At 40.1% G+C, this 12,700-nt stretch overlaps 1 pseudogene; it reads right to left on the bottom strand.

Moving 5' to 3' along the window:
- Positions 1-4,244, bottom strand: part of LOC129059813 (uncharacterized) — a 30,096-nt pseudogene extending 25,852 nt beyond the window's left edge.
- Between the last annotated feature and the right edge of the window lie 8,456 nt (positions 4,245-12,700).

Below are 12,700 nucleotides of genomic sequence, written 5' to 3'. Positions count from 1 at the left end.
GGAAAGGTGGTTTGGTAAGTGGAAAGGACCCATGTCCTCAATTCTCACCTCACTGGCTCTCATAATCAGTGTACCTATCCTTGTAGAATGTTGTATTATACCTTGCATTCGTGAATTAGTGCAAAGGCTTATAGAAAAGGCTCTTACCAAAACCCGTTTCAATTCTCCTCCCCCTTACTCAGATAAGTTGTTCCTTCTAACTGATCAAGAAGAGCAACAAAGTCAAGATATGTTAAAGAGATTTGAAGTGGTAGAACTGTAAAATCAAGAGGGGGAAACTGTGAAGAATAAAAGTTCCTCTCCAAAGTTTTCCTTTTTGGTTTAGCATGATAAGTGTTAAGAAGATAGTTCCTCTTAAAAGCTTTCTTTAAGTTTCCCTCGCTCTTCATACTAACAAATCTTCTAATTTACTAATGACTCTTTATTGTGCTCCAAGTAGTTGCTACATACAGTAAAGAAATAAACACATTCTGTGTTCTTGTACTTGAACCAAGACCTAACTTCTTGTCTGCCTGGATCTGACCAGACATGCCCAGACATGACCCAGCTTGCAGCCTATGCTCTTTCCTTGTTTGGAAATATTATTGTCTTCCTGGTTTCCCATAAGTGACCCCCTCCTTTCCTTTGTTCCCCATTGCACCTTTACCTTTTTTAGGAAAGTTAAAGTTTTTAGCCAACCGGGATCAGTTTAGACTGTGCGGTCCAGCTCCAGCCAATGGAGACAGGACACAATAGTAGAAACAACTTGCGTTAGGAATAAAAACCCCTGCTTTCCCTTGTTCTGGGTGCTCTCGTGGCAATCAGGCGTATGGGTAGCACCCTTCTGCAGAAGTAAAAACTGCCTTGCTGAGAAATCCTTTCTTCAAGTGCTCATTTTCTTTGCAACTTCGAGCTTTATTTCTAACAGACTCAAACAAAATCAGAAACAAGAGAAACATTACAACTGATATTGCAAAAGTACAAAAGACCATCAGAGACTATTATGAACAACTTTGTACTGATAAACTGGAAAACCTGGAGGAAATGGATAAATTCCTGGAAACAAACAACCTAACAAGATTAAATTAGAAAGAATAGAAAACCTGAAGCCCTAACATCCGTGAACCATTCTCACAGTGGTTCCAGTGGGCCCCTGACCACCCTGTGATTATTTCCTTAGTGCTGGTTTGCATAATTGAAATAGACCTACTCAGTAACAGGGAAAATCCACAGATCGGTTCCTTTTTTTAACTTTTATTTTCAGTTCAGGGGTACAAGTGCAGGCTGTTTTATAAGTAAACTTGTGTTCTGGGAGTTTGGTACACAGATTATTTAATCACCCAGGTTTTAAACCTAGTACCCATTAGTTATTTTTCCTGATCCTCTTCTTTCTCCCACCTTCCACCTTCTGAAAGGCCCCAGTGTGTGCTATTCCCCTCTATGTCTCCATGCATTCTCATCATTTAGCTCCCACTTATAAGTGAGAATATGCAGTATTTGGTTTTCTGTTTCTGCATTAGTTTGCTAAGGATAATGGCTTCCAGCTCCATCCATGTCTCTGCAAAGGACATGATCACATTCCTTTTTCTGGCTGCATAGTATTCCATGATATACATGTATCACATTTTCTTTATCCAGTTTAAAATGATGGGCATTTAAGTTGATTCCATGTCTTTGCTACTGTGAATAGTGCTGCAATGAACATATGTGTGCCTATGTCTTAATAATAGAATGATTTATATTCCTTTGGGTATAATGGTATTTCTGTCTTTAGGTCTTCAAGAAATCACTACACTGTCTTCCGCAATGGCTGACCTAATTTGCACTCCCACCAACAGTGTATAAGTATTCCTTTTTCTCCACAACTTTGCCAACATCTGTTATTTTTTTACTTTTTAATAATAGCCATTCTGACTGGTGTGAAATGGCATCTCACTGTGGTTTTGATTTGCATTTCTCTAATCATTAGTGATGTTGAGCATTTTTTCATGTTTGTTGGCTGCAGGTATGTCTTCTTTTGAGAAGTGCCTGTTCATATGCTTTGCCCACTTTTTAATGGGGTTGTTTTGTTTTTTTCTTGTAAATTTGTTTAAGTTCCTTATAGATATTAGACTTTTGTTGGATGCATAGTTTGCAAAAAGTTTTCCCCCACTCTGTAGGTTGTTTACTCTGTTGATAGTTTCTTTTGCTGTGCAGAGCTCTTTAGTTGAATTAGATCCCATTTGACAATTTTTGCTTTCGTTGCACTTGCTTTCGGCGTCTTTGTCGTGAAATCGTTGCCCATGCCTATGTCCTGAATGGTATTGCCTAGGTTGTGTTAGGGTTTTTACAGTTTTGGATCTTACATTTAAGTCTTTAATTCATTTTGAGGTGATTTTGGTATATGGTGTAAGAAAGGGGTTCAGTTTTAATCTTCTGCATATGGCTAGCCAGTTATCCCAGCACCATTTATGAATAAGGAATCCTTTCCCCATTGCTTGTTTTTGTCAGGTTTGTCAAAGATCATAGTTGTAGGTGTGTGGTCTTATTTCCGGGTTCTCTGTTCTGTTCCATTGGTCTATATGTCTGTTTTTGTACCAGTACCATGCTGTTTTGGTTACTGTAACCTTGAAGTATAGTTGAAATCAGGTAGTGTAGGCTGGACGTGGTGGCTCACACCTGTAATCCCAGCACTTTGGGAGGCAGAGGCAGGTGGATCATGAGGTCAGGAGTTCGAGACCAGTCTGATCAACAAGGTGAAACCCCATCTCTACTAAAGATACAAAAACTTAGCTGGGCATGGTGGCACGTGCCTGTAATCCCAGCTACTCAGGAGGCTGAGAAAAGGAGAATCACTTGAATCCAGGAGGCGGAGGTTGCAGTGAGCCGAGATCACACCGTTGCATCCCAGCCTGGACAACAGGGTGAGACTTCGTCTCAAAAAAAAAAAAAAAAATCAGGTAGTGTAATACCTCCAGCTTTGTTCCTTTTGTTTAGGATTGCCTTGGCTATTCAGGCTCTTTTTTGGCTCCAGGTGAATTTTAAAATAGTTTTTTCTAGTTCTGTGAAGAATGTCAGTGGTAGTGGCCGGGCGTGGTGGCTCACACCTGTAATCCTAGCACTTTGGGAGGCCGAGGCAGGCAGATCACGACGTCAGGAGATCGAGACCATCCTGGCTAACAGGATGAAACCCTGTCTCTACTAAAAGTACAAAAAATTAGCTGGGCGTGGTGGCAGGTGCCTGTAGTCCCAGCTACTTGGGAGGCTGAGGCAGGAGAATGGCGTGAACCCAGGAGGCAGAGCTTGCAGTGAGCCGAGATCGCGCCACTGCCCTCCAGCCTGGGTGACAGAGCAAGACTCTGTCTCAAAAAAAAAAAAAAAAATGTCAGTGGCAGTTTGATAGGAATAGCATTGAATCTATACATTGCTTTGGGCAGTATGGCCATTTTCACAATATAGATTCTTCCTATCCATGGGCATAGGAAGTTTTTCCATTTGTTTGCATCATCTCTGATTTCTTTGAACAGTGGTTTTTAGTTCTCCTTGTAGAGACCTTTTACCTCCCAAGTTAGCTGTGTTCCTAGGTATTGTATTCTTTTTGTGGCATTTGTGAATGGGAGTTCATTCCTGATTTGGCTCTCAGTTTGCCTGTTGTTGGTGTGTAGAAATGCTAGTAATTTTCTCACATTGATTTTGTATCCTGAGACTTTGCTGAAGTTGTTTATCAGCTTTAAAAGCTTTTGGGCTGAGACTGTGGGTTTTTCTAGTTATAGAATCATGTAATCTGCAAAGAGGAATAGTTTGACTTCCTCTCTTCCTATTTGAATACGCTTTATTTATTTCTTTTGCCTGATTGTCCTGACCAGAACTTCCAATACTATGTTGAATAGGAGTAGTGAGAGAAGGCATCCTTGTCTTCTGTCAGTTTTCAAGGGGAATGCTTCCAGCTTTTGCCCATCAGTATGATGCTCGCTGTGGGTTTCTCATAATTGGCTTTTATTATTTTGAAGTGTGTTCCTTCACTATCTAGTTTATTGAAAGTTTTTTTAAAAGATGAGTAGATGTCGAATTTTATCAAAAACCCTTTCTGCATCTACTGAGAGAATCGTGTGGTTTTTGTCTTTAGTTCTGTTTATATAATGAGGCACATTTATTAATTTACATATGTTGAACAAACCTTGCATACTGGGGATGAATGCTACTTGATTGTAGCGGATAAGCTTTTTGATGTGCTGCTGGATTCGACTTGCCAGCATTTTGTCGAAGATTTTTGCATCAATGTTCATCAAGAATATTGGCTTGAAGTTTTCTTTTTTGTTGTTGTGGTATCTCTGCCACATTTTGGTATCAGGATGATACTGGCCTAATAGTATGAGTTAGGGAGAATTCTCTCCTCCTCATTTTTTTTTTTTTTGGAATAGTTTCAGTAGTAATAGTACCAGATCTTCTTTGTACATCTAATAGAATTTGCCTGTCAATCATCTGGTTCTGGGCTTTTTTTTGGTTGGTAGGCTCTTTATTACTACCTTAATTTCAGAACTCATTATTAGTCTGTTCAGTGATTCAATTTCTTCCTGGTTCAGTCTTGGAGGGGGCAGGTGCATGTATCCAGGAATTGATCCTTGTCTTCTAGATTTTCTAGTTTATTTGCATAGAGGTGTTCATAATATTTTCTGGTGGTTGCTTGAATTTCTGTGGGGTCAATGGTAATGTCCCTCTTATTGTTTCTAATTGTGTTTATTGGCATCTTCTTTCTTTTCTTCTTTACTAGCCTAGCTAGGGTTCTATTGATTTTATTAATTAAAAAAAGAAACCTAGGCCAGGAGCGTTGGCCTCATGCCTGCAATCCCAGCACTTTGGGAGGCTGAAGCAGGCAGATCACCTGAGGTCAGGAGTTCAAGACCAGCCTGACCAACATGGAGAAACCCCATCTCTATTAAAAATACAAAAAAATTAATTGAGCATGGTGACACATGCCTATAATCCCAGCTACTTGAGAGGCTGAGGCAGGAGAATCGCTTGAACCTGGGAGGTGGAGGTTGCAGTGAGCCGAGATCACACCACTGCACTCCTGCCTGAGTAACAAGGTGAAACTCCATCTCAAAAACAAAAACAAAAACAAAAAACAAAATAAAACAAAAAAAACCCTCCTGAATTCGTTGATCTTTTGAGTGGTTTTTCATGTCTCTGTCTCCTTCAGGAGACAATACCTTTGTTAATTTTTTTATTATTATGTCTTGTCTTCTGCTAGCTTTGGGATATGTTTGCTTTTGGTTCTCAAGTTCTTTTGGTCGTGATTTTAGGTTGTTAACTTGAAATCTTTCTAACTTTTTGATGTGGGCATTTAATGCTATAAATTTCTCTCTTAAAACTGCCTTAGCTGTTTCCCAGAGATTCTGGTACATTGTATCTTTGTTCTTATTATCTTCAAAGAACTTCTTGATTTGTGCCTTAATTTCATTATTTACCCAAAAGTCATTCAAGAACAGGTAATTCAGTTTCTATGTAATTGTATGGTTTGAGTGAATTTCTTAGTCTTTATTTTGAATTTGATTGCACTGTGGTCCAAGTGACTATTTGTTATGATTTCAGTTCTTTTGCATTTGCTGAGGAGAGTTTTACTTCCAATTGTGTGATCGATTTTAGAGTGCCATGTGACAATGTAAAAAATGTATATTCCGTTGCTTTGAGGTGAAGACTTCTGTAGCTATTTATCAGGTCCATTTGATCCAGGGCTGAGTTCAGGTCCTGAATATCTTTGTCAATTTTCTTTCTTGATGATCTGTCTAATATTGTCAGTGGAGTATTAAAATCTCTTACTATTATTGTGTGAGATTGTAAGTTTCTTTGAAGGTCTCTAGGAACCTACTTTATGAATCTGGGTGTTCCTATATAGGATGCATATATATTTCAGATAGTTAGATCTCCTTGTTGAATTGAACCCTTTACCATTATGTAATGCCCTTCTTTGTCTTTTTTAATCTCTTTTGGTTTACCGCCTGTTTTGTCAGAAACAAGGGTTGCAATCGTGGCTTTTTTTCTGCTCTCCATTTACTTGGTAAATTTTCTTCCATCTTTTTATTTTGAGCCTATGTGTGTCATTGCATGTGAAATGGGTGTATTGAAGACAGCATACTGATTGGTCTTGGTTCTTTATCCAGCTTGCCACTCTATGTCTTTTAAATGGGGCATTTAGCCCATTTACATTTAGGGTTAGTATTGATATATATGGATTTGATCCTGTCATTATGATGTTAACTAGTTACTTTGCAGACTTGCTTATGTGGTTGCTTTATTGTGTCACTAGTCTGTGTACTTCATTGTGTTTTTGTAGTGGCTGGTAACTGTCTTTCCATATTTAGTGCATCCTTCAGGAGTTCTTGTACGCAGGTCTGGTAGTAATGAATTCCCTTGGCATTTGTTTGCTTGAAAACGATCTGATTTCTTCTTTGCTTATGAAGCTTAATTTGGTTGGATATGAAATTCTGGGTTGGAGACTCTTTTCTTTAAGAATGTTGAATATTGGCCCTCAATCTCTTCTGTCTTGTAGGATTTCCACTGAGAGATCCACTGTTAGTCTGATGGGCTTCCCTTTGTAGGTGATCTGGCCTTTCTCTCTGGATGCCTTTGACATTTTTTCTTTCATTTTAACCTTGGAGAATCTGATGATTATTTGTCTTGGGGATGATCTTCTCATGGAGTAATTTACTGGGGTCCTCTGCATTTCTGAATTTGAATGTTGGCCTGTCTAGTTAGGTTGGGGAAGTTCTCATGGATCATATCCTGAAATGTTTTCCAAATTGGTTCCATTCTCCCCATCTCTTTCAGGTACACCAATCATTCGTACATTCAGTTTCTTTACATAATCCCACGTTTTTCAGATGTTTTGTTCATTCCTTTTCATTTTTTTTCTCTAGACTTGTCTTCTTATCTTATTTCAGAAAGCCAGTCTTCAAGCACTGAGATTCTTTTCTCCACTTGCTGTATTCTGCTATTAATACTTGTGAGGGCACTATGAAACTCTTATAGAGTGTTTTTCAGCTCTATCAGGTTGGTTACCAGATTCTTTTGCTGATTCCTTCTCATCTCTGTGGGCTTATCTACCCTCAATCTTTGAGGTTGCTGACCTTTGAGTGGATTTTTTTTTCTCTTTTTTTGTTTTCTCTTTTAACAGTCTGGCCACTTTTCTGTAGGGCTGCCGCAGCTTGCTAGGGGCCTGCTACAGTCCCTAGTTGCCTCAGATTTTCCAGTACCTGAAGGTATCACCAGTCAAGGCTATGTAACAGCAAAGATGGCAGTCTGCCCCTTCCTCTGGGAGGTGTGTTCCAGGAAAGTACAGACCTGTTGCCAGCCTGAACACACCTGTAGGAGGTGCTGGAGACCCTGGTTGGGAGGTCTTGCCCAGTCAGGAGGAACAGGATCAGGATCTAGAGGTTTACAAAAGGAAGAATGCTCCCTCAGGAGACACAGAAATGAACCGTTGAGCTGGAAGCTAAGACAGCCACCTGGGCCCTTCAGCTCCTCATGATTCTGAATCAACAAAGGAAGCAGTTACTGCACTGTCTGGGGTGATTGGTCCTGGTCATCAGGGGGAATTGGTCTGCTACTACACAATGGCAGTAAATAGGACTGTGTCTGGAACACAGGAGATCTTTTAGAGCATCCCTTAGTAATACTCTGCCCTATAATTAAAGTCAATAAAAACTACAACAACCCAAGTCAGGTAGGACTACTAATGACCCATACCCTTCAGGAATGAAGGTTTGAGTCACCCAAGCAGGAAAAGAAACCTGATCAGCTGACAGACTTGCTGAAAGCAATGGGAATATGGGATGGTTAGTGAAAAACAACAAAAAAAGTATTTATAAATACTAGTTGTGGCCAGCACAGTGGCTCATGCCTGTAACCCCAGCACTTTGGGAGGCTGAGGCAGGTGGATTGCTTAAGTCTAGGAATGTGAGACCAACCTGAGCAAAATGCTGAAACTCCATCTCTACCGAAAATAAATACAAAAAATTAGTCAGACTTGGTGGTGTGCTTGTAGCCCCAGCTACTTAAGAGGTTGAGGTAGGAGGATCACTTGTGCCCAGGAGGTGGAGGTTACACTGAGCCGAGGCAATGCCACTGCACTCCAGGCTGGGCAACAGAACAAGATCTTGTCTCAAATAAATAAGTAAATAAATAAATAAATAAATAACCAGCTGTAACCATGTGAGCACTTACAGAAATAAAGACAGTAAATGTTATCAGCATTACTTCTTAATGTTTTTATAATGATATTTATGTCTGTGTGTATGTATCCATACATGTATTGAACAAATACCTTTCTTTTCATCTTTTCCTGATCATTTGTAATAAAACATGAGATATGCTAACAATAATTCCCTTTTATTAATGAAAGTTTAACTTTTATTACACATGGTATTTAGGTTACAGTATATCAAAGAGAAGAGTGCATATCATGCATTCAGTTTGTATCTTTTTCTGAGGAAAGGGTTAGTCTGTTTTTAGTTGGATGCAAGCTAATTGTATCATCTTTGGCAAAAGTAAGACTTTATAATTGTATTTATTTGGAGACGAAGTAAGGTTTAAGGAAAATGTTAATGGGTGCCAAGTTCACAAGCATGGACTGGGATGGTGGGTCTTATGTGTCAATTTTACTAAACCATAGCACCTAGTTATTTAATCAAACTCTAAATTTATATGTTGATATGATTGTGTTTTGCAGTTGTGATTAAAATCTGATATCAGTTGATTTCATGAAAAGGAAATTACCCTAAAAAATGTGGGTGGGACTTTTTGAATCACTTGAAGGCCTTTGGGCGAAATGTGAGTCTTCCCAGAGAAGAAAAAATTCTGCCTCAAGATGACAGTAGCAACTACACTTTAGGTTTCCAATCTGCCAGCCTGGTCTGCAAATTTTAGACTGAAGGCTGCAACATCATGACTTTCCAGCCTGCCAGCCTGCCGAGGTGTAACTTGTGACATCAATAACATAAAATGAGGGGTGGGAAAAGATGTAAAGAAGCACAGTTTCATGTTGGTTTCAATTCAAGATTGTTGTAACTGTATTGTTATATATAATACCATAGTAATCACAAAGAAACATACATAAAACAAAGACAAAAGAAAATGAGAAGGCAATTAAAACATATCACTAGAAAAAAATCGACTAAATGAAAAATGACTAAAAACAAAAGAAGGTTGGAATGAAGGAGATGAGAGACAAAACAGCTATAAGACATGCATAAAACCAACATCACAATTACAGAAGTAAATCCTTCCTTATCAGTAATTACTTTAAATGTAAACATAAATGGATTAAACTCCCCAATCAGAATTCAGAGATTATCACAATGGATAGAATAAAAAGAATATGGCTGGGCACGGTGGCTTACACTTTTAATCCCAGCACTTTGGGAGACCGTGGGGCAGATCACGAGGTCAGGAGTTCGAGACCAGCCTGGCCAACATGATGAAACCCTGTCTCTACTAAAAATAGAAAAAAATTAGCTGGGCGTAGTGGCAGGTGCCTGTAATCTCAGTTACAAGGGAGGCTAAGGCAGGAGAATTGCTGGAACCAGGGAGGTAGAGGTTTCAGTGAGCCAAGATCGTACCACTGCACTCCAGCCTGGGCAACAGAGTGAGACTCCATCTCAAAAAAAAAAAAAAAAAAAAGATTCTCACTTTGGATCTAATGACACACAGAGGTTGAAATTGGAAGGATAGGGAAGGATATTCATGAAAATAGTAACTAAGAATTTTTAATGATGTCTTATAGGGTTCTATGTGTTGGCTGGGCTCAGATGATGGCCTGGGAGTGTTACATGGTCCAGGGATTGAAATGGAAGGAACCAGACGCAGGCAGGATGGTTAACAGCAGTGCCCAGACTGACACAGCCACACTTCTGCCATATTTTATTGGGTAACGCAGATATCAGATCTGCTTATGTTTAAGGAGTGGAGAGACCTTACCTCTTGATGAGGGAGTGGTGGGTCAAACTAAAGAAAAGCAAGTGCGATGGAAGATATTTAGATATTTTTGCAGCCGTCTTTGGAAAATACATGCAATCCAAAACATCCTATCTGCCAGACAGGAAGAACACCATCACGCCTTACCCCTCCAGTCTAAGCCCTGTGATTCTATAGTATCCTGGGGAAGGATCGTGTCTTAGGAAGCAGGTGGGGAGTCGAAGCTCTAAATAAAACCCCATCTACAGCCACAATTTCACTTTATTTTGATGAAATTTTGTGTCATTTTCGATAAAATGGGGTCTCACAAATCTCTCTTCAGGGATCTCTCCAGTGGCAGGGATGATATGCTTCCTTCTCCACAGTTCTACTTTATAGATAAGTGGATCTAGCTCTCAGTTTCAGTTATTTAAAACACCAGAGACTTGGATGCATGCATGTCACAAAAAGGTGAAAGAATGCTCTGTCACTTTCCCTTCTCTCACTCACTGCGCCCTGAACAAGAACCTGCTCTACCCTGACCTTTTGAATGGGGAGGAGGGTCGCACTCCTGCCTAACCTTCAAGTTTCCAGAGATAAATCTGATGCCCAAACAGCATGGTTCATTATAAAGACCAAACCCTACACCAAGAGCTCTCCCCTTATCCACCATGGCAGAAACTGAATCCCATGGAAAGGCCCAGAAAATTCTGGCTCAAAAGGACCAACGTCACGTCCCTTCCACCAAAATGAAGCCAACATATTCATCACAATATGGGGTATTGATGAGGATATCAAAATGATTACCAAAAAAATTTGACAAATATGTTCTTTTTATTATGTCAACTTTTTTTATCCTCTAAATATAAAGAAAATAAGCCTGCACAGCAGGAGAAGTTGTTCCCCTGGGAGACCATCCTCTTCCCAGTTGAAAATCTGGTACTGGAATCACTAGAATGGAGGAAGGCTTTCTGTTATGACACAGCACCGGGTCTTGGGGCAGCCAGAGTTAGGGAGGGCTCACCCTGTGGGTGACACCAACCTTTGGCTCTCCGTTTTTTTGTTCTCATTGCAAGGACAAAACTTCAGAGTATCAAGAGCCAAAGAGATTTACTCTATTTTATTCTTTAGAAAATGCAATCTCAAGGATAATCAGACTGTTATGTGCTAAATTGTATCCACCCAAAACTGGCACGTTGATGTCCTAACCCCCAGTACCTGAGAAAGTGACTGCATTTGGAGAGGTCTTTAAGGAGGTCATTAAGGTAAAATGAGGTCATATGAGTGTGCCCTAATTCAATGTGACTAGTGTCCTTACAAAAAGAGAAGATTAGACACAGACACATACAGAAGAATGACCATGTGAAGACATAAAGAGAACACATCTACAAGCCAAGGAAAGAAGCCCCAGAAGAAATCAGCACTGCCAACACCATGATCTTGAGCTTCCAGCCTCCAGAACTGTGAGACAATGAATTTCTGTTGTTTAAGTCACTCAGCGTGTGGTACTTTGTTATGGCAGCTGTAGCAAATTAAAACAAACATATTATACTGCCCAATGGAGAGTTTTACCTGACTCCACTCTGGCTCCAATTTGATTAAGGTCTGTATGTTCTGGCACCTCTCCAGCTCCTCATGAGAAATGACGAAGCATGTCATGTCCAGCTCCTGGGGTCCCTGATGGCAATAAGAGGCAGCTCCTAATGGGGGGAGCTTTGAGGTGACCAAGGCCTCATAGACTTCATCACTGTTGGGCCACTTGGCTTCAGTCCCCTGACCACAATGGATCCATGGTCCTGGATTCACCTCTGACATTCATGTCTTTTTTTTCTTGGACTTCCACAAGTGGTCTCTGGTAGAGATGGAGGGAAAGGACACAGGGATTCAAAATCCTGACTATCCTGGTGGCCTCCCCTCACTTCCACTCAGAGACAACATGGCCATTTCTCTAAACTCCTGAGGACACGGCCAACATAAGTAATGGAGCACGGGGAGGTGCCTTGAACAGAGCTCCATGGAAGGGTGGCTGGTGCCCTCTAGACCGTTTGTCTATATGTGCTGGGCTTCTTTAGCATGAAATGTCCCAGAGACAGCCACATTCTATGCTTGGATCCTCAAACCAAAGTGTGTGAGGTTCTTAGCCCTGGCCAAATGAGCACTGAATTCAAGAGAGACCAGGAAGCCTTCTGAATATCGGGACACTTTACTCCGGAATCTTGAATCCTGGATCCTGGAAGTTGGCTTCTGGCCAGGGAGGCAGGTGTCATTATATCTGGGCTGCCTCTGTGAGGCCTGTTTTCCCTCTGCCTTTCACATCTTTCTACCCCTGTTAGTCCCAGAACAGATAGAAACATTCTGCCTTCTTAGATGCCTCTTGCTACAAATTTCAATGCCATTTGATTGAATTAATAAATGAAAATACCTTTAATACAAGATGAGGTTTAAAGAATGGTATTTGACATGGGTTTAGAATGAATAAATGGATCAAGTAATGAATTTTGAGGAAATTCATGTAAAATTTATTTTTAACCATTTTATTAACTTGACTGTGGAATTAATAAATGATTCCAAATTAATACAAAAAATTGCAATCACAAACGTGTGAATGCACAGAAGTGTGAATGAGGGGCAATGCACACAAGAAAAAAGGTGTGCACAGGAAGAAATTCTTCATTCCAGATTTTTACTGATCCCTCTGGTCAAGATGAGCTAAAAGTCCAAAAATCTGCTTTCCTCACATGGTCATATGATTCAGCATAAAATACAACTGACTGAACACAATTATCAATGC

Source organism: Pongo abelii, chromosome 5 (assembly GCF_028885655.2).
Source record: "Pongo abelii isolate AG06213 chromosome 5, NHGRI_mPonAbe1-v2.0_pri, whole genome shotgun sequence".
Taxonomy (NCBI): Eukaryota; Metazoa; Chordata; class Mammalia; order Primates; family Hominidae; genus Pongo; species Pongo abelii.
The sequence above is the reverse complement of the archived record's forward strand: the minus strand, read 5'-3'. Positions and strand labels throughout refer to the sequence as shown.